Below are 26709 nucleotides of genomic sequence, written 5' to 3' on the forward strand. Positions count from 1 at the left end.
GGGCAGTGCTGAGACCCAGTATACCTTTCTCACTTTAGTTAAGCTGCACTGGATAAAAATAATAATAACGTGAAGTCTTGCTATACAAATATATTAAAGTTGCATTATTGATTTTCTCCTGGGATTCGGGGAGATCAAAGTGCACCATGGCTATACTACTTTTCTAAGGATAAGCCTTTGAAATGAATGAGATTCAAAGACATGTCATGCCTTTTTTAAAAGCCTACAACAATTCCTGAAAATGCATTTGGTAACTTGCTTACTTTGAAAGGGGGGGGGGGGGGGGGACTCACTTGTTGATCACGGCAGATTATTTTTCAAAGAAACGGCTTAAAATGTGGGAGGGTAAAAAAATAGTTCTCTCTCCTGCCTGAGACAGCATGCCAAGCAACCCGAGCCATCAGCTTATTGCAGGCAAATCTTTGAGAATCGTTTGTCACGGTTTGGAGCTTTGAAATTGACAGTTTGCTTGAGGGGCTTGATTTTCATAGGGGCTTTCTCCTGTGGCATGCCGCACTGGAGCCTGGCAGAAACATGGATTTCTGGATTTCCAGGCAGCAGGGACATGGGGGCGTTTCCTCCCTGCTCCATGGACACCCCCACCCGTCCACCCTCTTTGGGGTGTCTAGGGGACCATCAGAATTGTGATGTGAACACGAATGCTGATGGTGACAGCCTGTGGTCCGAAGGGCTGGCAGGGGACCTGGAGCTGCCTACAGAGGTGGGTGGGCCTTAACAAGCACATGTTTCCCGGAACAGCCTCCTGCCCAGGTTTGACGATAGCTCTAATGACAAGGATTGTGATTTGAGATCCTGGAAAAGGGTAAAAACATTCCACCAGCCATAGCTCTAATTATCACAGTTGCCCATATGTTCATAAGCACAGATTTTTTTTTTGTTAAGTGTGCAATTTTACGGTCTCCTGCTGTGCTCCTCCTGCGTTTTCCTCTCTGGGTTTGGCATGTGTGTGTTCGGGGTGGAAGGCAAGTAGCCTCACAGCTTTTTTCCTCCCCTAAAATCTGTTTTCCCCTCGTCACGCTCCTGTCTCCTCTCTGTTATAGTCCTCTGCTTTCCTGAAGGAAAGGACATTCTCCGGGATGAGCCCTTCTTTCTCATCTGCTCTCCCCACGCATCATAAAGTGAGGTCCAAACTCCGTATGCATGCATATACAGGCTTTTCTTTTGTTAATGAGGTTTGCCTATAGGATTGTGAGCAGTATGGAATGCATCCAGAAGGAGGTACAAAAACATGATTTCCTTTTGACTCTTAAATAGCAGCATTAAAAAAAACCATATATATATATATGGTTTTTATTGATTTCAGTGAGGAAGGGAGAGGGAGAGAGAGATAGAAACATCCATGATGAGAGAATCATTGATTGGCTGCCTCCTGCACGCCCCACACTGGGGATCGAACCCGCAGCCTGGGCATGTGCCCTGACCGGGAATCAATCCCGTGACCTCCTGGTTCATGCTCAACCACTGAGCCACGCCAGCCAGGCTAAAGAGCAGCATTTTGCTGTGATAATACAAAGGAGGAAAGAGCCTCAAACATCCCAGGAACTGGAGGTTGGTGAGGGAGCTGGGGAACGGAGCGGACTGGAGAGAGGGGATCGAGGAGGCATGGTCAAAAGCTTAATTGTATCCGTTTTGAAAAAGTTTTCCATTTTTCTCTGTGGATAATTTTATTCCGGTAACGGCTTGGGAGGATGGAAACAGCATCCGACAATCTCTTTTATGAACTGTTGCTTTTATATTATTCTGCTTTCATTTGTTGAATACTCTCAGACCTTGACATTTCTGTACACACAGCTTCAGGGCCTTCCAACCATCAAGCTACTTTCCTTTTCTTTTTTCCCCCAATTCCTTTTAAGTTTAGAAATTGCTGGTGGAAACCTGTTCAGGGGGAAACTTGGAATAGTTGTTGAATCATCCTTTACCACCCCAAATTTTTGGTCATTTGATCACAGGTGAGAGAAGGTTGGGGTGGGGGAGACGGAGGCCTGGGCTCTTGGAGGCCCATTGGTGGTCCACATGCCTCTTGGCTGGACCCCTGTGGTAGGATACCTGCCTGGAGTGCTGGCCCATTGTGCTTGGCATGTAGAAACAGCCTGCACAGAATCCAGACTCATTTTTCAAGGAAGAGACTTCTTAACCCCTTTGTACTGCAGTATTTATTCCCTAGATGATTATTCTTAAGTGCACAAATCATATTTTGTAGGGCTCCTATGCTTTATAATCTTTCTGAGTAATTTTTCCTCACGCCCACACTGTAAGATCTAAGTGAGGAGTGTTTTCCATTTCACCACAGAGAGCAGCGAGCTGCCTTGTGAGGGTCTTAGAGCACCTGTAAGCACATCCCAGACACGGAGCTCACACACACGCTGCTAAGCAGGGGGCAGTGCGGGTGAACGCTGGGCCTGAGCCCACGTGCAGCTCTGTATCATCGCACTTTGCGGCCACTTCGCCTTCTCGCATCTCAGTTTCTTCAACTGTAAAATGGAAATACTAATGCTTTCTTTCAGGAAGTTGGTGGGGGCATTAGCAAGGTAAAATCTGCAAAAATGTTGGCATATGCTATGGCTCCACCTATACCACATCTGGATTCAGCTATCATGGGGCTAAGGGTGACTTATGCTGAGTGGCGCTGAACTCGGCCTGATGGCTGTTGAGCTGACCACTCTTCTGCCCTCCACCATGGGCCCAAGTAGGGTGGGGATGTGAGCGTGCTTTGGAGTCCAGCAGACCTCAGCCTTAGTTCTGCCTCAATAATTTAACAGCCTTATGCCTCTGAACAAGTTGTTTAAATTCCAGAGCTTCTGTTCCCTTATCTTTGAAATGGGAATTTTAAGACTAACCTGCCAGTTGTTTTGGGGATGAGTAGTCATTTCTGTAAAAGTGCCTGAGATAGAAGTTTTCATGTTATTTCTAGCCTCTTTCCTCTTATTTAATAAATGCATAGCCATTCATTAATTCCACATTTAATTCTGCTGAATTCTCAGAGATTAAGACAATTGTGGTTCCTGCCTCATGAAATTCAAAATCCAGTTTGGAAGGGGGAGTGGAGGTTTTGAAGATTAGGACCCCAGATGGGAAGGTGCCCGAGAGCCAGCTGCATATGACCAGCGGACCTTCCAGCTGCAAAAAATAGTCTCATTTTTTCTAAACTCAGCACCTGCAAAGTGGAGAGGGCATTTTGGGGGTCTAGCTTATAAGAGTGAGGCAGGGAGGAAGGAAGAAACTCAGAAATATGTCTTCTTTCTGGATTTCAGGCTCTTTCCCCCAGAATGTTGATCTCGCTTCCTTCCCATTGGTGCATGCCATCCCAGCCCTTCTCCTGTTTTTGTCTTTGCTTCTATCCCGGCCTTCTTGTTTTAAGGAATGACTGTCATGTGATCCTGCCAATCCTACAGCCTTCTCACTGACAGCACTGAACGGCTTCCTGCCTGGTGTCTCCGGGGGTGCCAGTTAGGGCCTGTCAGGAAAACAGGAGCTGCTCTAGGGTTCAGGGAAGAGGAGTTGAATACAGAAGGCCCACTCCACAAGAGAAGTTGGAAACGTGAAAAGGGCCCAGCCTCACAGATATTGCAGAAATGTACTCACAGCCACAGGGCTGTGTGCACGCAGTAGAATGGCTGACAGGGGAACGATGGACACCTCCAAGTGCCGGTAAGGCTGTAGTTTAACCCAAGCTCTCAGGCACTGCTGATGTGCTGTAAATTGGCAAAGCCACTTTGGAAAACTGTTATCCAGTGTCTTCTGAAGCTGAATGTGCGCATTGGATGGACCCCTTTGTATGACGTACAAACACAGCAAAACTAATCTGTGGTGTCAGCCAGTGGGATAATATTACCTCTTGAGGATAGTAGTGACTAAGAGAACATGCGGGGGGCAAGGTTCCTTTTCTTGACCTGAGTGCTAATTACACAGGTGTGTTCAGTGGTGAGAGTTCATCAAGCTGTGCTTAGAGGATTTTACACTTTTCTGTCAGTATGTCCTACTTAATAAAAAGTTGAACGCAGCTGAGGAAGGCAGGCCTGCCCTCAGGCACTAATAAATTTTTATTTTTGTTGTTGTTGTTAGTCTTCACCTGAGGCTATTTTTTCATTGATTTTTAGAGAGTGGAAGGGAGGAGGAGAGAGAGAGAGAGAGAGAGAGAGAGAGAGAGAGAGAGAGAGAGAGAGAGAGAGAGAGAGAGAGAGAAATATCGATGTGTGAGAGACACATTGATTGGTTGCCTCCCATATGGCCCCAATCAGGACTGGGGATTAGGCCTCAGGCACTCATAGAATCACCTGCCATTCCTTCTTCTCCACACTCTGGGCCCTGTGACCCTGTCATGTGTTCTAGCATTCACCACACCATCTTGTGGTTCCTGACGTCTGCAGTTTTTTCCACTTCCAGACTGTGAAGGTCTAGGAGCTCAGAGTTCTCATTGATCTGATTCATCAGGGTGATTCATCACCAAGGACTGGGGAGGCATAGAATAGGTGCTCAGTAAATGCGAGAATAATGGGAGAAAAGTGTGTGTGCACAATTAGGAAACAATGACGCAGTGGGCCCCAAGAAGAAAAGGGGAGCTCTTGCCAAAAAGGCTTTTAGGTAGAAGCTGTGTGTAGAGAATGAGCAGGACATGGAGAAGGTGAGGCTTCTGGATGGAGACCCCAGCCAGTGTGCTCCGCGTACCAGTTGGCAGTGAGTGGTAAGCTGTAAAAATAGGTTGGGGTCAGATTGTGAGGGACCTTGGATGACTGGATGACTGGCTGACAAGCGTGGCCTTCCTTTAGGGTAATGGTGGGAATTCTTGAAGGGCTGTAAGTTGGAGAGAGATTGGAGCTTGGATAGCCAAAAGAATAATTAAGAGAAAGAGAAAAATTCGAGCAAGCCACTACACTTGGGTAATTCTAAACATGCTCATATGAAGTGGAGGTGACCAGCAGGTGATTGAGAAGTGTCAGGCAGAGTTCTGTGTCCTGAAAGATGAGTCACTACAGTTTCTATGAGCATGTGTGTGCCAGTCTCTTTTATATAAGTTGTCACTAATCTTTGCAGCAACCCTGTGAGGTGGATTATATTACACGTTTTACAAACGAAGAAATTGGGGATCAGGTGAAACGAGCTGCCAGAGGCTGTTCATCCGCTAGGTGAAGGCAGGGCTCCAGCGTGTATGCTCTTTCCCCACATCATTCCCCTTCCCAAAGCAGCTCAGGAGGAAGAGCTTCAGGAGAACGTAGTGCCATGGCTGCAGGGCAGAGAGGACTAGGATTGAGAAGAGGCCTCTTAACTGCTTTGAAAGACATGAGTTACGTTACAGGAGCCTTTTCAGGATTGCAGTGGAGACTGAAGCAGGGTTACATGTAGGGTTATTTGGGTCTGCAAACAGAATGAGAACATTGTAGTTTAAGAGGGAGTCACTTGAACCCATTTGTGAGAGGAGGAGAATTCATAATGTGTCTCTGAGGGGGATCTGGTGGAAGCCAGTTCCAAAGGTGGTTGGAGGGCATGCAATGAGAAGGGCCAGTTTTTCCTGGGAGAAGCATTCTCAGAGGAGTCAGCCTTTGGCCCGGGAGGTGGAGTGGGTTTCCAGCTGTGTGGTGAGTGAGTGGTGTGTGTTGCTGGAAGAACTGCTGACTGCCAACTGCCTTAATGGCCAGCAGACATTTATCCTGAGTGAGGGGAGGCCTAAAGTCGGTACCAGAGACTCAGAGAAGTGCTCGCCATTTAGGTGCAAGGCAACTATTTCCAAATGTGACATGCCTGCATAGAAAAGCTGCCAGAGCATGGAATTCAGAGGAGGAACAGATAACAGTGACCTGAAAACAGTACAGCAAGAAATCGGCCCTAGTGGGAAAGAAGTCTTATCTCCCCCGATCATCCTAGGGAGCAGTTCTTTACCAGCTGAGCTGGTAAAAAGGTCTGAGCCCAAAGGACTCTTGAAGATTATTGAGTCCAAAAGTTCTTCAGCAGGTGAGGTGAAGAAGGATACCTGCACACCAGTTACCTCGCTAATACCGTTTTGTAGGTTCTCAACAGTGTATGGTAGTGATAAGTGAAAGGGATTTAGAATGGCCTTTCTTAGCAAGAGTGGACTTGTTATGCCTGTGCCAATGGGACCCAGGGCCTTTGATAAGGGTGATCAGTGAGACAGGAGGGAACAAAGAAATTAAGAACCATTGCTCCAATTCAGTTATTTTCACAGATTAAAATAAAAAGGCTCCAATAGCAGCTAAGAGGTTTGAGACTCACTTGGTAAATTGGGTTTTTAAATCTAGAGGGACCTGGGTTTGACTCATCTTCACCACCTATTGGCTTTATAGACATGATCAAGTCACTTAAGCCCTGCAGCCTTGGGTGTCTTCCTTTTTACCAGGGGACAGTAATAACTACATTTTCAAGGTAATAAAGGGCATAACATAGAACCTAGTCTATTATAATATATCTATCTATCTATATAAAAGCCTAAGCAACCATTACGACCATTCACTATGATGCGCACTGACCACTAGGGGGCAGACGCTCAATGCAGGAGCTTCCCCTGGTGGTCAGTGCACTCCTACAACCAACCTCCTGCTTCTGGCCAGCCAACTTCCCACAGTCTCCCCTCTCCCGCGGTCCCTCCCCCCAGCCGGCCAGCCAACCTCCCGCAGTCCCTCCCCCTGGCTGGCCGACTAACCTCCCGCAGTCCCTCCATACCCCCCGGACTGGGTGAGATAGCCCCAATTGACCCCAATTGCCGGCCAGGCTGAGGGACCCCAACCATGCACAAATTTGTGCACCGGGCCTCTAGTTATAGTATAAATGGTAGCTGCCATTACTATTACCAGCCAACTATGCAATATAATGCCATTGCTCTCATTGTCCCCAGAGGTCATATAGCTAGCTAATAATATAACCAGGACTCTAATTCCTTGCTGTTATGTGCATTAGTCTTATAGTTATTGTTTTTTTACATTAGGGTGAGAGTAGTTGTTAATTATAGGTGCTAGAGTTAGATGCTTTTATATCTTGGCTTCCACCACCCCACCTCTACCTCTGAAATCATTATCTCACTCCTGCTTCGACCTCCAACTCCTCCACTGCCACCTCCACTATCACCTCCACTTCCATCATCACCACTGCCACCTTCACCTCCACTGGCACCATCATCTCCACTATCATCTCCATCACGTCTACCTCTATCTCTGTCCCCACCATCTCTACCACCCTGACCTCTACCTCTACGTCCACCATCATCATCACTTTCACCACCTTCACCTCCATCTCATTTCACCTTCCCTGCGTCTACTTTGTATATTGCTTCTGGTATGTTTGCTAAAGATCTGTTTCTTTACCTCAGTCTCATCTCGTACTTTGCAAAAATCCTTTTTTTTTTTTTTAATCTCATACTAACCTTTGAGGTGAGGCGGGAGCTGAGACTCCAGTCTCTGTTGCACATTTGGAGAGGCTGCGGTTTTCCTGGGCCTTGTGGCCAGGCTTTTCGGGCACAGATGTCTGGGATAAGAATCCAGCTGAACTGGTGCCACACCTCCTTTTTGCTGCACACAGTACCTAAGTTATGTCACTTAGGTGTATGGCAGTGGGGTGGGAAGTAGGAGAGGAGTGTTTATATTACAAATGAAAATGAGGACCCTCAGCGAGGTTAAGGGATGGTGTAAGGTTTCAGCGCCATTAAACTCAGATCTAAGACTTAGTTCTTTCTGAATCCACATGTGTAAAATTGGAATAATGGTGGTTCCTATCTTGTAGGGCAGTTTTAGTTTTGAGAATTAAGTGTGTAAAATATTGCTAACAAATTGTCCCTGTCTGTCTCCAAAGCTGGCTTTCTTGGTGTTCAGTAGCTAACATTTGCTGAGTGCTCTCCACTTGCAAAGCCCTGGCCAAGCACCTTACTGGGAGTCTCTCCTTTGACTTTCACAAGAACCCAGTAATCTGGGTGATAAAATGACAACTGCCCTTGTTTGAATTCTTGCTGTGAAAGTGCCAGGTGTGTTCTAGCCTCATGACATGTACTAATCTATTGCATCCTCAAAACAGTCTTGTAAGGTAAGAACTATTATCATCCCCGCTTTACAGCTAAAGAAACAAGCTTTGAAATAGGCAGCAGTTTTCACATGAATAATTTGGGGTTATGGGGAGCAGTCAGAGTTTGCTGCCCATAGGCCTTGGCTGGCTAATTCAGGGGATCAGTGTTTCATCAGCTACTCAGAGTATTGTTTGAATCTGTATTAAAATGATCCACAATGGAATTTACTTTAAGTAGAATAGGACAATAGTAAAATGAATCTCTCTGTTCCTATCCTCCAGATTCAATAATTTTGCCACATTTTCTCATATCTATTCCCATTTCCTTCTTTGTTCTTTGCTCATGTGCTTTACACCAAACCTCCATCAGTGACCATGACTTTTTCCCTACATACTTCTATATGTGTCTCTAAAAAGTATGGACATTTTCTTGCATAGCTACAGTATTTATTGTTTCTTGCCTCAAAGAATAACATTATTTCTCCAGTTTCCTAAAAAATCTATCTCCAGGGGTTTTGTTTGTCTGTTTCTGGTATAAGTCAAGACCCACCAGAGACACCATGTTGCCATTGGTTCTGAGGCTATTAAGTCTCTCATCACCTCAAACTCTATGCCATTTTTTTAGACCAACGACTTATTGCAGAACTCTTTAGGTTCTTATTACCTTTTTTCTACATCATTGCATTGAACCCAGTCCAGAAAACTAAAGGTAAATGCTGTGGGAAAACCGACTGTTTCCTGTGTTAGGAGGGGACATTTTCATGCAAGGCCAGAGCCAAATCACAGTGGTGAGGTGGCTGTGCGCGGCTGCTGATTTATGCCATTCCCTCTGTTATTGGTGCTCCGGTCCTTTTAAGCACAGGCTCAATCACTATCTCCTCTTGAAGTGGTCTCAGCACCGCTTCTGGCAGCAGCTACATTAACAGGCAGCAGTTCCTGCCCCGGGGTCATTGTCTGTTGGTTTTCCTCCAGCACATTAAGTCTCCTAAATAAGTACTCACAGGTTGAAGAGCCAGAAGTGTCTGTCAGTCATGTGTGTAGTTTGCCACCTATCCCTGCTGAAAAAGACCCAGTCAAACAAATACTTTTAATTAAATAGGGACTCCATGGTCTTTCCCTTCCCTTTCCTTCTCACCTCTTTCCTTCCCAGCCTCAATCAGCTCAATTTGACCCAGTGAATTCCCTTGAACCTTTGCTTCACTCCTCTGGCCACCGTGGTGGTGAGATGCTGAGAAGGGAACCCAAACTTACCCTTTGGTCTCTCTCTACTGGTGCTTTGCCACCCTATTTCACTGGTGGCCAATTCAATAATTTTGCCACATTTTCTCATATCTATTCATATCATTGAGCTTAAGGCTCCTGTTCATCCTTTGTCCTCACCCCACAATGGCGGCTCCTTGCTAATCTCTCTCTTGAGGGGTCACCATCACCTCCCCGCTGTTATTCTTTGGCCAGACCCTTCTTCACCTATGATCTGGCAGCCACTTGTTGCAGAAGGACTCTTTCTGAAGCCACCAGCCACTCCCCGCTGCATTCAGGAGAAAGCTGGGATTCCTCAGCCTGGCCTTGCCTGTGTTTTCTGTCCTTCCCCAGTTCTACCTGGCATGCTGCCCAGCCTTATGGCCTCTCCCTGGATGCTAGAATCACCCTGGAGGCCTTCTCTGACTAATTCCTGCTTCCCCCTCTGCACCCCGCTGCCACCTACCCTACTGGCTGTTTTGTTCCCAGAGTGAGCTCAGTGTCTGGTAGATGCCTGACATGGTGGCTCAGCAGTCAGGGCAGCTGGCAGCACTGGCAGCACAGAGCAGCCGGCAGCAGAGTGGGGCTGCGGTGCTTGTAAGTAGATGGAGGTGATTCTCTGCATGTTGCTTGGTGCTACCCAAGGGCGCCAGGACCTCTCTGCCCTGAAAACGCTGCCTTGGCAATGGCATTGTGGGAATTACCCCTCGGTCTGCTTGGAGCCTAACCAGCCATGGTACAGCATTGCCTTTTTAAAAATTACTTATACTTATTTCTTAAGTATCACCTGTTCATAGTAGAAAAAAAAAAATTGCAGATAAGCCCAAGGAATAAAATGAGCTTTGCCAAATTAGCCCTCCATCTAGAGAGGTAACCATTGTTAACATTGTGGGGGATACTGCCAGACCTGTTTCTGTTGTGATATTGGTCATGGTATATATAATATTTGCAAAACGGATTATAACCATTCATGTCCTTTGGTAACCTTTTAAAAACTCAATCCATTATTTCTTTCTACATCAAATATATTTCTATACTTAATTAGTTGTATACTATTCCTTCTTATGACAGTGTCTATAACTTACTCTACCAGTTCCCTCTCTTTGCACTAAGTTGCTTTAGGCTTTTCCTAAAAAGGGGGGTGGGGAGGGGGTTTCTTTGACCACCTTTATTACTGCCTGAACTCAGTTATTAGGAAAAATACTTAGAATTGTGATTACTACACCATAGATGTGTCCAGACTTCAGGCTTGTCACACCTTGCTAGATTGCCACGCAGTAAGTTTGTAACAGTTCACACTCCTGCCAGCAGTATATGATGGTGCCCTTCCTTTCATTTGCATTGCCTATTTTCATTTTTAAAATTAATTATGAGTGTAATGCGTGTTTGCGAGAAGTTGAAGCACCATGAAAGCACATGCACTCTCCAGAAGGAACACTGATAGGCGTGCTTCCAGCCGTCCCCTGCGGATATCAGCCTTATTTGTGTGAAGAACAGAAGTGGTTTCTTTTTTACAGATGGAGGTCATAATTCATATTTCTTAACTTGCTTCCTGTATCTAACAGTATGTCTTGGACAACTTTGCATGTCAGTTCTGCTGTTTTCCTTTTCATGATTGCAAGTTGGGGATGACCATCATTTCACCATTTTCCTGCTAATGGACATTTACGGTTACTTCCACAATTAATTTTAATAGATACATCCACATTTCTCTTTAGGAATATGTACCAACAAAAGGGGTTAGTGAGTTCCCCTCACACATCTGTGCCATTACAGCCTTTTATCAGCCTTAAAATGTTTGCATTTCTTTAACTATTAATATGGCTGAGCATCTTTTCATAAGTTTTTTGGCATCTTGTATTTCCTCTTTTGAGAACTGCCTCTTCATAGTATTTACCCATTTTCCTATTAGGCAGTTGGTTGTTTTATAACATTTATTTATAGGACTTCTTTATGTAATATGGGTATTAACTGCTAATTATTATACTTACGGCAAATGTCTTTTCCTATTTTGCCATTTTTAACTTTATGAGTATAGCTTTTGGCATTTAAAATCTGTATTTTATGATAACCTTAAAAGCTCCTCCATTTTCATTTATTTTTAAGTTTGTCGATTTGATGGGCAAAAAAAATGGTCTTTTGAATTTGTACCTTTTTTATTACTAATTGAGTGATTGTGCTCATTGTTTTCTGAAACCTGTTTGCCCACTCTAATCACTGTCAGAAGCTTTTGTCTGAAGGGACTCTGACCTGGTGCAGGTGTTGTCCTGGTGTCTCCCCAGCTGGTGATTGGTTAGCCACTGACTAATTTCCCCACAGGTTGGACAAGCATGGGATTTGGATCCATACCTGGGTCTGCCTCCTTACCTGAGTTATGGCTAATTGTGTGACCTTAGGCAAATTAGTTAACTTTCTTCAGGGAGTAATAACAATGACCTCATTGGACTAATGAGGACTGAATGATAACATGTCAACATGTCTGTCCTATGTGTACAGATGTGTGGTCGTGTTCCTTTCTCCTGAGGTAGTTCATCCCTGTAGTGGACAACTGCAGTTGTTTTCTTTTTTAAATATATTTTTATTGATTGCAGAGAGGAAGGGAGAGATAGAAACATCAATGATGAGAGAGAATCATTGATCGGCTGCCTCCTGCATGCCCCCTACTGGGGATTGAGCCGGCAGCCCAGGCATGTGCCCTGACTGGGAATCGAACCGTGACCTCCTGGTTCATAGGTCGATGCTCAGCCACCGAGCCACGCTGGGTGGGCTGCAGTTGTTTTCTATATGGAGATCAGCTCAGGCGTTCTGCATGTACTAGTAACTATGACTTGCTGGTTCAACTTTTACTGTGCACAGTAGTAGCCGTGTGGTGCTCCAGAGAGGTGAAAACTAACTCCTCCAACCCCCTGCCACCCTTCCCCCTCCCACTGCCCTTCCTTCCCAAGTAAACCTTATCTCCAGTTGTCTCAGGCATTCCTCACAGGAGGTAATCTGAGCATTCTAATTTTGATAGATTTTAGCTTGTCCCTGTCTCCACAGGCCCTGGAACTGAAGCCAGCAGGCTGGTTTGATGGATGGGGCAGGACAGGGCTGTGCTGTCGCCCTCGCTGGTCCTTCTGTGGGGACGTTTCTCCCTAGCACGGCTGCTAAGCTGCCTTTGGCCCTGATTAGGTCCCTTGGTTGCCTGTGTGCACACTGCTTGGAAGCCACATTCCCTTCTTTCTGCATGCACGTGGACCCATGCACACAGGACTTTAATCAGGTCCCTGTTAATTGGAACGGACTGGGCTGCTCAGCCTTTCAAGATGTTTGGATTCTGATTCTGTTATCCATCCAATGTGTTTGGTCACCCTCTGAGCTTCACGTTGCCTGCGCATTTGATCTCATGCTGCCTCTCCTCTTCCAGTCATCAGTAATGATGCTGAGAAGGAAGGAAGATGCCCCACTCTATGGGCAAGCCATTTAGTCTTCACTCTCTTGAGCCTTCCAAGAACGGGAGCACTACTCCAGCTCCCTTCTGCTATTGGTCCACCCAGGAGACTGTCACCATGCAGTGTCCCCCATCACTCTCAGCCATGTCTCCCTTGCTCTAACAAGTATCCCCACCACTGTAGGAGGTGCGCTCCCCCCATCAATTTATGACAAAAGTGGGAAGTGACTGTTTCTGTCTGTCTAGGCTGGCTTCTAGGTGGCTGGCACTTCTGTTTCTAAGTACTTAGACTGTAGAATTTTGTCAGGGATCTGAGTTTGGGTTACCAACTATAGTTTGCAAAAAATACCTTTTCTCTTTTTGCTAAATTGGACATTGTCTTGTCTTGGGCATCTTCCCATTTTCTTTGCGTCCTTGAGATTGGCAGCACCTAGCAAGTCTGTTCTGTAAGTTAATTCAGAGCTGAGATGTGATTCATCTGGATCAGGAGATTTGAATTCATTTAGTGTGACTGGATGTTCTCTCACAATCTCTCTCCCAACTTGCGTTTCAATTCCCTCATATCAGTGTTTGATTCACCCTTTTCAGTCTGAAGATTGTTCTCCTTGATAGAAAATAGGAGTTTAGTAGTTCTTTCTCTCCATCATCTGTTAACTGAACACCTTTCACCCCAATATGGGCCTAATCCTTTCTTATTCCTGTTGTTCCTAAGCCAATTTTAAAAGCCTATTTTTTTTTTTTTTTGTCCTTCGTATTTTCCAAACAGCTCAGCTTACCTGACCACCCTCCCCCCCCCTTTTTTTTTACAGGCCTAGGCCACACCTTAGTGTCCCTGGCTGGTTCTGCACCCTCTTGCCTTCTGTCAGATGTGCTTCTGTGAAAGCTCCCTCCACTGCCCCCAGAAGCCCTCTAGGTCAGGGACTCAGGTGTTTCACTCCTGGAAGCACAGGGCAGGAATCACCTCTGCATCTTTGAATCAAAGCTCTCCTGCTCGGAAGATCTGACCTGCACCTGGAGGAGGAGCAGGGGGCCCATCCTGATTTTCAGGTGCATTGGAGCTGAGAACAGCTCGCCATCCTTTTCCCCTTATTAAGATCCTTCGTGATTATGTTATTCAGAAATGTGTTTTTAAAAGACTCTTATCATTCTTAAGCTGTCCTCTCATCACAGAACAGTGGTTCTTGACAAGGGGTGGTTTTGTCCTCCAAAGGACATTTTGTGGCATCTGAAGACATAATGATTGCCCTTACTGGGGGAAGGTACTATTGGTATCTTGTGGATAGAAGTCAGGGATGCTGTTAAACAGCCCCACAACTAGGAACAACATGTCAACAGTGCCACTAACTGTGGTTGTCATTGTCACTAAGGTGCCTGTGCACAAATGCAGGTTTCCTCTGGAGAGTCCTGGTCTAGGTGGGGCCCAGACCAGCATTTTAAGCAGCACACACAGGTGATTCAAACCATTTGAGAAATACTGTTTTAGAATCTTGGGTAAGAGCCCTGGATTTCTTGAACCCTTTCTCCCCCGTGAGAGAGCCCCCAAGTTTAGACCCACCCTCTCCCGAGCTGTTAGGAACTCTGAGGTCAAGGTGGTTTTTTTCCTTTGGGCCTACTTAGGTCCAGCACCTTGTGTCTTTGGATAGCCCAGATGTTCATCCCTACTTCCTAAAACCTTGGGGCCAACTGAGACATTTTTCGGGTGGATGATAGGTGAGGACGTTGCCCCATCACCACTGCCCCTGTCCCTATCATGATCTGCTTGAGGCAGGATACTGCTTACTTCTCACTCAGGCCTAACCTTGCTCCCCTTCTCCTTTGGCCTAAAGCCAGGTGTGGTTTAGCATGTTTGAGCTCTTAGGTTAGGCTTTTTTTTTTTTTTTTTTTTTTTTTTGCTAGGGGGCTACTATGCCTCTACCTTCTAGTCAGGACTCTGGGAGAAGTCCATAATCCTGGGGCAGCTTTTATTGCTGTTTACTCAGGCATAGCTGGTTATAAGTAGCCACAGTCACATGAGTACTTCTGTGTATCTCCACTGGCTATTTCCTGTCACATACATTGAGCATCAGGGGTTGCAAAGCACTTTAGGATATTCAGAGACTATGGTGGAGGCTACACAGCTCTGTCATCTTCTCTAGAAGAGAACCTGTGCTGGAGTTAGTCCAGGGCCACAGTGCTGCTTGCTCTTCCTGTGTTGCCTGAAGGACACTTGGTGATTGCTCAGGTGCATTATGTTCAAGGTTTTTCTTTTCCCCCTCTTTCTCCTGAAGCCCTCTCCCTGCCTTGCTTCATTTGTTTGTTCTTTCAAGTCCATTATTCACTGCATGCCTCACTGATATCACCAGTGGTGTTGGCAGAGTGAGAGCTGAGGAGGGAAGACTTCATTGTCAGCTCAAAGAGACCTTGAGCACACTCAGTGCCTGTCCTCCCCTAGCGCTTTTGATTGAGGATACAGGATGCCAGTTCAATTGAGGGCTGGTTCAGGTTGGTCCACCAAAGGAACTGATGCACAGGGCCAGGTCTGAGTGGAGCTTGGTGACAAGACCTTCTGGTTGTCCACACTCCTTTGCTGGCCTCTGCTGTACCTGGCAGCCACCACCCCTGAATAGAGAGCGGTGGTCTTGCACTTCAGGTGACCACCCATATCTGCCATTTATCAAGTGCCTAAGAATCAGGCACTTCCCCTTAGGCTTTATCTGCCAACACACAGGTCTTGTAAGGTGGATGCAGTCATTTGCATCAGACAGGTGAGGACTTGGGACCTTAGGAACTACAAGAAGCTAGTGCAAGGCCACCGGACTCATAAGTGGCAGAGGTGAGATTTACACCTAGGGCTGGCCAGTTTAAGAATCTTTAGTCTGGCCTCCTTTGTTCAAGCTGTAACATGTTTATTTTTGTAAAGAGCAGGCATGCATCAGAAGCGGAAATGGCCACAGCCCTGCAGAAGCAGCCATGTTGCCTTGCCTGTTCTGCATCCAGACTGTGTACTCTCCAGATTGTCTGCTGCCAAATCCTGTACTTGTGAAGTGCTTGTCTGGTAGCCTATGGTTTGCATGAACATTTGTATAGTGTAAACACTAAAGGTATAATAGATATAGTGTTATCTACAGTTTTGTTCCTGTTCTTAGGATCAGTGAAAGTGTTCACAGTAAAGTCTAACCCAGAAGAATCCTTAGGAAGAGAGTGAGTCATTGATTCAGGAGAAAAAAGTCAAAGTTGAGCGTCAGGGGGCTTGGGCCTGGCCATCAGCAGGGGGGCCAAGAGTTGTGTGAGGCCACATGTGGAGATAGTTCCATTGGAGGGCTCACCATCACCTCAGACCACCATCTTCCCCCTGGAAGTGTGCATGGCCCCACTTGTCCCCCACATTGGAAATCTCAAGGTCTGCTGGTCTCTTTTCTTTCCTTGTCCCTTTATTTCCTACATTCAGTTCATTATTACACTTCCAAAATAGTTAAAATCAGTCTCCTCCTCCCATCCTCACTGCCTCATTATTTGTTACCCAGAAGAGAGGAGACATCCCTAATGATCCCCTTGCCTTTAGTGGCAGTCCCCATAGTCCAGATTCCTCATTGTCACAAACTGACTCTGCTGGTTCCGTGCTCAAAAAAATGGTCCTCATTCCTTATGGTTTGAACTTCACAGTCCTAGGCACTCAGCCTCTGCCTGCCATCTACCCACAGTTCCCACAGGTCCACCTTACACTGTCCTACCAATAGAACTGGCTTGCTTCTGCTTGGTGTATACTCAGTGTTCCTTTCTTGGACATTGTCTGAAGTGTGCTTCCCCCACCCTGTCCTATACTTCACCTGGTCTGTTTTTGCATCCCCTTTAAGACTCAGTTGAGCCATTTCTTGCTCCAGGTAGCCATTCTGGATCCTTCCTGGCAGGGCTCAGTGTTTCCTACGCCCCATGTTGGCCACCGCATCTTGATATTGGTCAGTCTCTTGCCTTAATTTGTGCTCCGTGTCAGGAAGTGATTCTTACTCCCATCACAGCACTAGAGGTCCAGAATTCAGAGCAGGAAGAAAAGAGGGACGAGGAAGAGGAGGGGGAGGAGGAGAAGAAATGAAAAAAATGTGAATAATGAAATGGCAATAAATACAAATATATCAAAAATCAAATCTAAAAAACAATAAATGAACAAGCAGAACAGAAACGGACTTATAGGTACAGAGAATAATTTCAAGGTTGCCAAATGGGAAGGGGTGTGGAGGATGAGTGAAAAAGGTGAAGAATTAAGAAGTACATATTGGTAGTTACAGAATGGTCATGAGGATGTAAATTAAAGCATTGGGAATATAGTCAATAATATTCTATTGACACATGTATGGTGTCAGAAGGGTATGAGATTTATCAGGATGATCACTTAGTGAGTTATATAATGACTAATCACTGGGGTATACACCTGAAATGAATATAATATAATATAATATAATATAATATAATATAATATGCTAACTGTAATTGAAAAATAAAAAAGTGATTTAAGGAAAAGAAAAGAAAAAAAATCCAAGACAGAGTTTTCCCTCAGACATTCAGAACAGAAGAATAAGAATTATGAGGAAAGTCAATAAAAACAACTGGATCAATAAAGTTTGAAGAGTGAAAGCAGACGAATGACTCAACAGACTGAGGAATATGAGCAGGATGGAGGGAACAGGTTTAAATGAGATCAGAGAGGCATCAAAGGGGTTTTGATAATAGAAACATCCAGATTATGAAGATTTTAAGTTGCTGGGCTATGAATCATCATCAATTGCTGACTGCTATCCTGAGGCCAAAATCGTGCCTCTGCTGAAATAAGAAAAAAAAAAAAGAAAAAAAAAAAGATAGAAATGTGTGAATCTCCTGAAACTCAGGAAGGGTTCACCAGAAACAAATGAGATTGTTCCCTACAGGGATATGTGGAAATGGGTTGGGAAGACAGGGAAGGAAATGGAACATCTCTGAGTGTACTTTTTATATATAGTTTGACTTTTGAGCATGTTAATGTTTTTCTTATTCAAAAATTAAATCAACAAAATTAATACAAACAAATAAATGAATTCGCTATATATCAAGTAGATACTATGCCACACAGATGAAACAATATTAATTTAAATGGACTTTTAGTCTCAGCAAGATGGCTAGACTCATCTCTCCCTGCTTATTCCCACTAAGTACAAATATGAACCTTGGAAATAAGTTTGGAGGCAACCATAGAAGAACTTTAAAGGCAGGAAGAAGAAAGGAAACTGGCTAGGGACTCTGCAACTAGAAGGATAACACAGCCTGATGCCTCAGGAGTTCCCACTCAATGGCAGAAAGCAATCCAGTGCCATTATCTCTGTCCCCCAACCCTAGTGGCAAACCAGTACTCAGGTGGATTTATTCCTCCACCAGACTGAGAGGGAGTCCTGCCAGACATACTGGGTAGTTCCAGTGGCACCAGGCAAAGGAGATCGAGTGGGAACTCTACTGACACGTGTCTCCCAGAAGCACTCTTTATCCTTGCAGGCTATAGACTCATTTTCTTCAACAAGAGACTCCCAAGTGGCTCAACAGCAGCACCAGGGTCATGCCACAACAAGGGGCCCAAATGGGAGTACTCTTTGTCTAGTCAGTCAGAGACACACTGCCCCCCCCCCTCCCCCGACCTAGAGACCCCAGGTGGTGGGAAGCATTTGCCTTAGAAGTGCACTTTGTCTTGTGAACCGGAGTCCTTTTTCTCCCCTAGAGACACAGCAGGGGGCATCCTGCCATAGATTGCTGTGGCAGCGCTCTGTGCTGTGGGTCAGAGGCTCCCTCCCCCCCCCCCCGGAGATGCTAGGAGGCCTGACACTGGCGTGAGGGATTTCCCCACAACAAGTAGCTGGCAAGGAAGCAATCTTTGTCTCCACAACCACAACCTTGAGAAGCACGAAGCACTTTCTGCCCCCACAAGCAACCCCAGCAGATATCAGCAAGAGCCCTAGTGACCTCAGACGAATCAACAGGTCAAGATATTGTAATAAAGGCTCTGAGCAAATTCTAAAGAAGATAAACCCAAGGAAATCCACACCTACACTATAATAATGAAACCTCTGCAAACTAAATACAAAAATATCTTGAAAGCATCAGAGAAAAAAAAATCAACATATTAGTTATAAGAACACCAATTTGAATGACAGTGGAATCTCATTTAAAACCATGGTGGAAAAAAGTAAATGACATATTTTTCAGGTGCTGAAAGAAAATATCTCTTAGCTATGAATTGTATACACAGCAAAACTATTGTTTAGGAATGAAAAGGAAATAAGATATTCTCAGATTACAGAAAATAAGAGAATTTATTGCTAGCCAATTTACCTTTAAAGAATGGCTAAAGTAAGTTCTTGAAACATAAAGAAAATGATACAGGAAACAATCTTGGAACATGAAAAAGTAAGAAAGAAAAATGAAAAAGTAAAAATATGGGTAAATAGAATAGAATATTCTAATGAGCTTTTAAAATCGTATTTGATGATTGAAACAAAAATATAACACTCTCTGATATGAGGCAAATGTAAGTTCAAAAAATGCTCAAAGCAAAGGTTTTAAAAAGTGGAGAGAAGAAAAAAACCTAAATGAACAAAAGGTTTCCATACTTTAAATGATAAAACATTGATACCAGTAGATTGTGGTAAGTTACATTTGTATATTGTAATATTCAGTGCAACCACTGAGGAAAATTATGAGGCAATAGACTAAAAATCTCTATTAATAAATCAATATAGAATCCTATGAAATGTTTAAATAGCCCACAGGAAGGCAGAAAAGATAAATGGAGAATGAGAAATAGAGGGAACAAAAAGAAAACGTATTATAAAATGGTAGACTTAAGCTCTAACATGTCAATAATTACCTTAAAGGAAGACGGTCAAATTTGCCAATTCAAAGGTAGAAGCTTCCAGAGTAAACACACAAATACACAACTATGCTGTCTATAAGAAACTCAATTCAAATATAGTGGCCTAAGTTGAAAATAAAAGGATGAGAAAAAAGGTTATGTCAACATTTATTTAAAAAAACGTAGGAGTGGCTATATTAATATCAGATAAAGTATTTCAGAACAAAGAAAATTATCAAAGAAGGACACCATATGATGATAAAAGGGTCAATCCACCAGGAATACATAATCCCAAATATGTATGCATCATATTTGCTGGTGTGGCTCAGTAGATGAGCATTGACCTAGGAACCAAGAAGTCATGGGACGTGCAGGAAGCAGCTGATCGATGATGTTTCTCTCTTATTGATGTTTCTATTTCTCTATCCTTTTCCCTTCCTCTCTCTCCAAAAATTAATTTAAAAACATTTAAAAAATATATGAAGTAAAAACTGATAGGGCTGAATAGAGAAATACACAATCTAAAATAATAGTTGGGGGGATATCAACACCTCCTTCTCAGGAACTGATAGGAGTACTAGTTGGAAAATCATCAAGTATATGGAAGATCTAAATTGCACAACCAAGCAACAGGATCTAATTAACATATAAGAAATACTCCAACAATAACAGAATGCATATTTTTTCAAGTACTTCTGGAACCAAGATAGATTGTATCTTGGGCCATAAAACAAACCTTAATACATTTATAATAACTGAAATCAACATATCAAAATATGTGGGATAGAGCTCAAGCAGGGCTGAAAGGGAAATTTATAGCAGTAAATATTTACATTAGGAAAGAGAAAAAGTTTCAAATTAAATTTAAGTTTGTACTTCAATAAACTAGAAAAAAAAAAAGAAGAGAAAGTAAGCCCAAAGCAAATAGAAGGAAGGAAATAATAAAGATAAGAACAGAAATCAATGTAATTGAAATAGGAAAACAATAGAATTAATGAAACAAAAAGCTGGTTCTTGGAAAAGATTAATAAAATTAATAAACCTCTAGCAAGACTGACAAAGATAAATTATCAATGTCAGCCATGAAATTGGCTATATCCCTGAAGAATTCCCAGCCCATAGAAGAGAATAAGGTAATACTGAGGACAACAACTTCATCCTCATAACTATGACAGTATAGAGGAACTGGACCAATTCCTTGAAAACCACAAACTTCTAACACTCAACCAAGATTAAATTGATACCTGAATAGTCCTAAAACCACTAATGAAATTAACTTCATGATTTGATAACTCCAGAAAAATAAATTCCAGGCCCAAATGGTTTCTCTGCAGATTTCTCCTAAATAGTTAAAGAATTAAAACCAATTTTACACAATCTTTTCCAGAAAATAGAAGATCAGAATAAACTTTTCAACTCATTTTATGAAGCCAGAATAACCTTGACAGACAAACAGTATTACCAAACCAAACAATAAAAATATATTAAAAGAAAAGAAAAAAAATTCCAAGGGATTCTAAAACAGCAACAACAAAAAAATTCTCCTAACCTCCTAGTACTAATAAATGAGTTTAGCAGGGTCACAAGACACGAGTTCAACATACAAAATTACTTATATATTTGTATATACTAACAATATCTGGAAACTGAAACTAAAACTGCCAAAAGTCTGATCCATAAAAGGAAAAATTGATACAATGGACCTTATCAAAATTAAAAATTTTGTTCTGTGATAGACCCTGAGGACAGTATGAAAAGAGAAGCTACGGACTAGAAGAAAATATTTGTAAGCCACATATCAAACAAAGGATTAATATCTAGAATATATAGAGAACTCTTAAAACTCACCAGTAGAAAAAAGTAAATTAATTAAAACAACAAATTCAATTAAAAATTTAACCAAGGGGATATATATATTGCACATAATCACATGAAAAGACATTAAACATCATTAGGCATGGGAGATATTAAAATTAAATCCACAAAGAGATATTACTACATACCTATAAGATAACTAAAATAAAAAATAGTGACAACTCCAAATGCTGACAAGTGGGGGATTGGGCAAGAGGGGAGAAACTGAGTCACTCATGCATTGCTAGTGGGAATGTAAAATAGTACAACTTCTCTGGAAATAGTTTGGCTGTTTCTTATCAAAGTAAACATGCAATTACCATATAACCCAGGAATTACATCCTTGGCATTTTCCCCAGGAAATTGAAAACTTATGTTCGCACAAAATGAATGTTAATAGCAGCTTTATTCGTGATAGCCAAAAACTAGAAACAACCCAAAATGTTCATCAACAGGTGGATCATAAATAAAGTTGGTTGCCCATATATAGAATTCTACTTGCCAATAAAAACAGCTATTGATGCAAAGATGAATCTTAGATAAATCTCCAAATTATGTTGAATAAAAAAAGCCCACTACAAATGGTTAAATATTGTGTGACTTTACTTTTATAACATTCTTGAAATGACAGAATTATAGAGCTGGAGAACAGATTGTGGTTGCCAGAGCCCAGGGAAGTGGGGGGATTGGGCAAGAGGGGTAGAGGGTGAGTGTGGTAATAAAAAGGGAGCCCAGAGGATATTTGAGGTGGTTGCACTGTTCCATATTTTGACAATGGTGGTAGTTACCTGCATCTATACATGTGATAGAATTGCATACAACTACGTATAGAGCTAAATGTGCACAAATAGTGCATATAAAACTGGTAAAATTTGAACAATACCAGTGGACTATATCAGTGTCTGTTTCCTGGTTGTGATATTGTCTTAGAGTGAGTGATGCAAGATATTAACACGGGGGAAATTGGGTGAAGATACATGGGATCCTCTGTATTATTTCTTACTACTGACTACAAATCTGAAATTATCTCAACATAAAATATTTAAATACAAATGAATCTAGGTAACTTTAGAACATAGTATTCTGTATATCCTCAATGGCATATATTCTAAGGAATAAAATAAATTTTGAACTTCACTTAGTAGGTTGATTTTCAGTTGTAGAATTGATGTGACAATTTCAAACCATTTTATTTGTATTATAGGACTGAACAAATGAGTATTGATGTTGTGAGGAACTAGAGTTCTCACTGGAGGAGGATGGAGGTACAAATACCAAATGGAAGAAGAGGCAGAGGCATGTGGTGATGGTTTGGAATTAGAGGGATCAATACAGACTCGTGGTTTTTAAGAAATATATTCTCCCTAGTGCTGTTCACTGAAAGAACACCAAAAAATAAATAAAGACAGGAACAGTGAGCACTCCTCTTACGTACCTAGATCTTGGTTTCTAACTACTGTTCCCAATAGAAAGGAACCAGTGCTCCTTGGAAACTGGCTAGTTCCAAGAATGGAGCAGGAAATTGACAAGGTGAACCTAGAACATCTTAGTGAAAAAATAAGGAATTGTTTTAAAAAATGATAAGGATATGTGATTCTGCATGGGACAGAGGAGCCAGCCCCAAAGAGGTCACACTGGCTATATTTGGAATACCTTGTTTGAGCAACAAAATGAAAAATGACAGAAATGGATTATAGTACACTGAATTTTTTAAAAGAAACTAAATCCATACTGATATAAAAATATATAGAAACAAAAGGAGGATAAGGTAAGGAAAGCTGCCTTTACCAAAAATGATAACTATAATAAATATAGAAAGAATGATAATCACTGTTTTGCCACTATCGTAATAATAATTAATTCAGTTAAAAACCATGAATTGATTTAAAACTATTGGTTGAAAGGCTGTTGGGAAATAGGATAATCATATAGTCTTACAACATCATTCCTTAGATTATTTATTAATTATGAGGTAAAGTGATATGATTGTAGTTACTACATAACAAATCACCTCAAAATTTAGTGGCATCAAACAACTGTTTTATCACAACTGTGGTACTGAGAGTCAGGAATTCAGATAAGGCACAGGAATAACTTATCTCTGCTATCTGTAATGTCTTGGGCCTCATCTGGGAAGATGTGAAGGCTGGGTGACTTGATGGCCGGGGCTGGAACCATCTAGAGCTGTCTTTCACTTATACATCTGACAGTTGGAACCTAAGATGGACTATTGACCAAAACATTTGCATGTGGCTCTTTATATGGGCTGTTTTAGACTTCTCGCAGCATGGCAGCAAGGTAGCAGAAGTAGGCATTTTATGATCTAGCCTCCAAAGGCACATGACATCACTTTTACCATATGCTGTTGGTTGAAGCGGTCACAGAGTTCCCACCAGGGTTGGGGGAGGGGATATCCACCTCACTGCAGTGTGGGAGAAGTGTCATGTCACATTATAAATAGCATGTTGGATGGGAGGCATTGCTGTGATTATTTCTAGAAAATATCTGCCGAACAAAGGAGAAGTCTTGTGGTTTCTACCTTAATTTTTTATGGGACACATGGACAAGGGCACTATATCACCTATATCATTTTTCTACCAGGAATTTTAACCTGAATTTTATCATGAGGAAACAATCATTCAAATGCAAATCAAGGGACAGTCTCCAAAACAACTGTTCTGGATTCTTCAAAAATATCAGTATCCTGCCCTGGCCGGTGTGGTTCAGTTGGTTGGGCATTGCTCCATGCATTGAAAGGTTGCAGGTTCAATTCCTGGTCAGGGCTCGGTCCCCAGTGGGGGGTGTGCAGGAGGCAGCCAGTCAATGTTCTGTGCTCTCTCTCTCTCTCTCTCTTTCTCTCTCATGCTAAAATTCAATAAAAACAGCCATGTGAACCAAACACAATGTGTGATCCTTGGTTGAGCCCTGAATTGGGGACTATTCTTGGGACAATTAGAAATATCAAATGTAGATTTTATATTAGTGTTATATTTATATAAAATGTCCTGATATAGACATTGTTTTGTGTTTATGTATAAGAATATCAGAATATCCTTATTCTGCCCTAGCTGGTTTGACTAAATGGATAGAGCATTGGCCTGCGGACTGAAGGGTCCTGGGTTCGATTCTGGTCAAGGGCACATGCCTGGGTTTCGGGCTCAATCTCCAGTAGGGGGCATGCAGGAGGCAGCCAATCGATTATTCTCTCTCATCACTGATGTTTCTATCTTTTTCCCCCTCTCCCTTTCTGAAATCAATAAAGATCTATCTAATAATAGAGGAATATGCAAATTAGCCAGGATGCCGTAACATCATGACCAAACAGCAGGGACCTGTGGTTGCATGGCACCTGGCCGGGGCTAGGGACCTCAGGCCGCACCCCCCACCCTGGCGCCCAGGCCGGGAGATCTCAGGTCGTGCCCCTCACCCGGTGGGGCTTGATTGGAGACCTCAGGCCACGCCCCCGGCCCCGGTGCCCGGGAGACCTCAGGCTGCACCCCCGCCCAACGGGGCTTGACAGGGGACCTCAGGCCACGCCCCTCTCCAGGTGGGGCTTGACGGGGGAACTCAGGCCATGCCCCCTGCCCGGCAGGGCTTAATGGGGGACCTCAGGCCGCGCCCCCCGCCCCGGCACCAGGCCAGGGGACCTGAGGCTCTGCTCCCCTGCGCAGTGCCAGGCTTGGGGACCTGAGGCTGCAAACCCCCTTCCCCCCCCGCCCGGATGGGCTTGATGGGGGTGGGGCCGGATGGGTCGGGGTCTCACCCAATGGGGTGGGGCCGGCCGGGTCTGGGTCTCCTGCATTTTCAAAGCGCATCTGGTGGTGGGTTGGGACTTAACTCTAGGTCCCGTGGCGTGCCCCAGACTCTGACAGGTGGGAGATTTTCATATACATTTTACTAATTTTCTTTCATCTCTGACACTTCTATTATAGAGAAAGGGCAAATAGCAATATTAAAATATTTCCTCTAATTAATTCCCTTTTAATGTGCACGAATTTTGTGCATCGGGCCACTAGTGTGTGTGTGTATATACATACATATATATATATATATATATATATATATATATATATATCTTCTAAGAATAAGGATATATATATATATATATATATATATATATCTCCTTATTTATTGGAGTATTTAGGAGTGAAGTGTCATGATGACTTCAACTAACTCAAATACCTCCAGCCCAAAAGACTGTGTGTATGTGTGCACACACACACACACAAATGTGTAAATGTGGCAGAACCCGAACCAGTGATGAATCTAGGTGAAACATACATGGGCATTTATCGTACTAGTCTCCACATTGTGTAGGTTTGAAACATTTGAAAATAGAAATACTAGGGTGGAGTAAGCCTATACCCAAACTCTCCCCCTAAGTGGCAGAAATAAGATTTATAGGAGGATGGAAGGAAAGGATATTAAAAAGAAGAGGAAGAGCTCTAGCTGGTTTGGCTTCATGGATAGAGCATCAGCCTTGGTCCAAAGGATCCTGGGTTCGATTCTGGTGAAGGGCATGTACCTTGGTTTCAGTCTCCTCCCCAGCCTAGGCCCTTGTCAGGGTGCATGCAGGAGGCAACCAATTGATGTTTCTCTCACATCAGTATTTTTCTCAGTGTTTCCCTCTCTCTCTCTAATAATCAAGGGGGAAATGACCTTGGGTGAGGATTAAAAAAAAAAAGAAGAAGAAGAAGAAGAAGAAGAAGAAGAAGAAGAGGAAGAAAGTGAAAAAAAAAAAAGAGAAAGAGAAAGAAAAAGCCATCAGCATTGCTATTTGGTCACAAGTACTGTCACCTACGTGTGACAGTGTACTAGCTGTGATGCACAGGGAGTCAGAAGAAAAAGCTAGTGTGGCCCCTGACAGACCTCCTTTCTAGGAAGGAAACTCACAGAAGCAGCAGCTCAGTTGCACAATACCCTGTGTTTTATAGAGACAAAGAATGGAAGGGGTGGTAGCCATGAGAGATGAGGAAGTGAAAGACGTGTGTCGAGGTCGCTCTGCAGAGCCAGGCCCTTCCTTGACTTGTACTTGCCCCAAGAGGCTGTCCACAGTCAGACCTTGGATCTGGAGTGTTGGCCAGACCAGTCAGAAAACAAAACATGAAACACAGTGATCTCGCTAAGACTAGAGAAGAAACCATATGTACTAGTCAGCTCAGGCTGTCATAATAAAGTACCACCGACTGGGTGGCTTCAACAATAGAAATTTATTTCTCACAGCTCTGAAGGCTGGAGGAAGTCCAAGACCAAAATTCCAGTCAATTTGGTTCCTGGTGAGGGTCTCTTTGTGGCTGTAGGCAGCCACCTTCTTGTT

The 26709-nt window shown here is 43.2% G+C and overlaps 1 protein-coding gene across 2 annotated transcripts in view; it reads left to right on the forward strand.

Annotated features, from left to right (window-relative positions):
* The window catches only part of CHCHD6 (coiled-coil-helix-coiled-coil-helix domain containing 6), a 223826-nt gene that overhangs the window by 114986 nt on the left and 82131 nt on the right, over positions 1-26709 (forward strand). The gene's annotated exons all lie outside the window — the stretch shown is intronic.

This window comes from Eptesicus fuscus, chromosome 12, assembly GCF_027574615.1.
Source record: "Eptesicus fuscus isolate TK198812 chromosome 12, DD_ASM_mEF_20220401, whole genome shotgun sequence".
Classification (NCBI taxonomy): domain Eukaryota; kingdom Metazoa; phylum Chordata; class Mammalia; order Chiroptera; family Vespertilionidae; genus Eptesicus; species Eptesicus fuscus.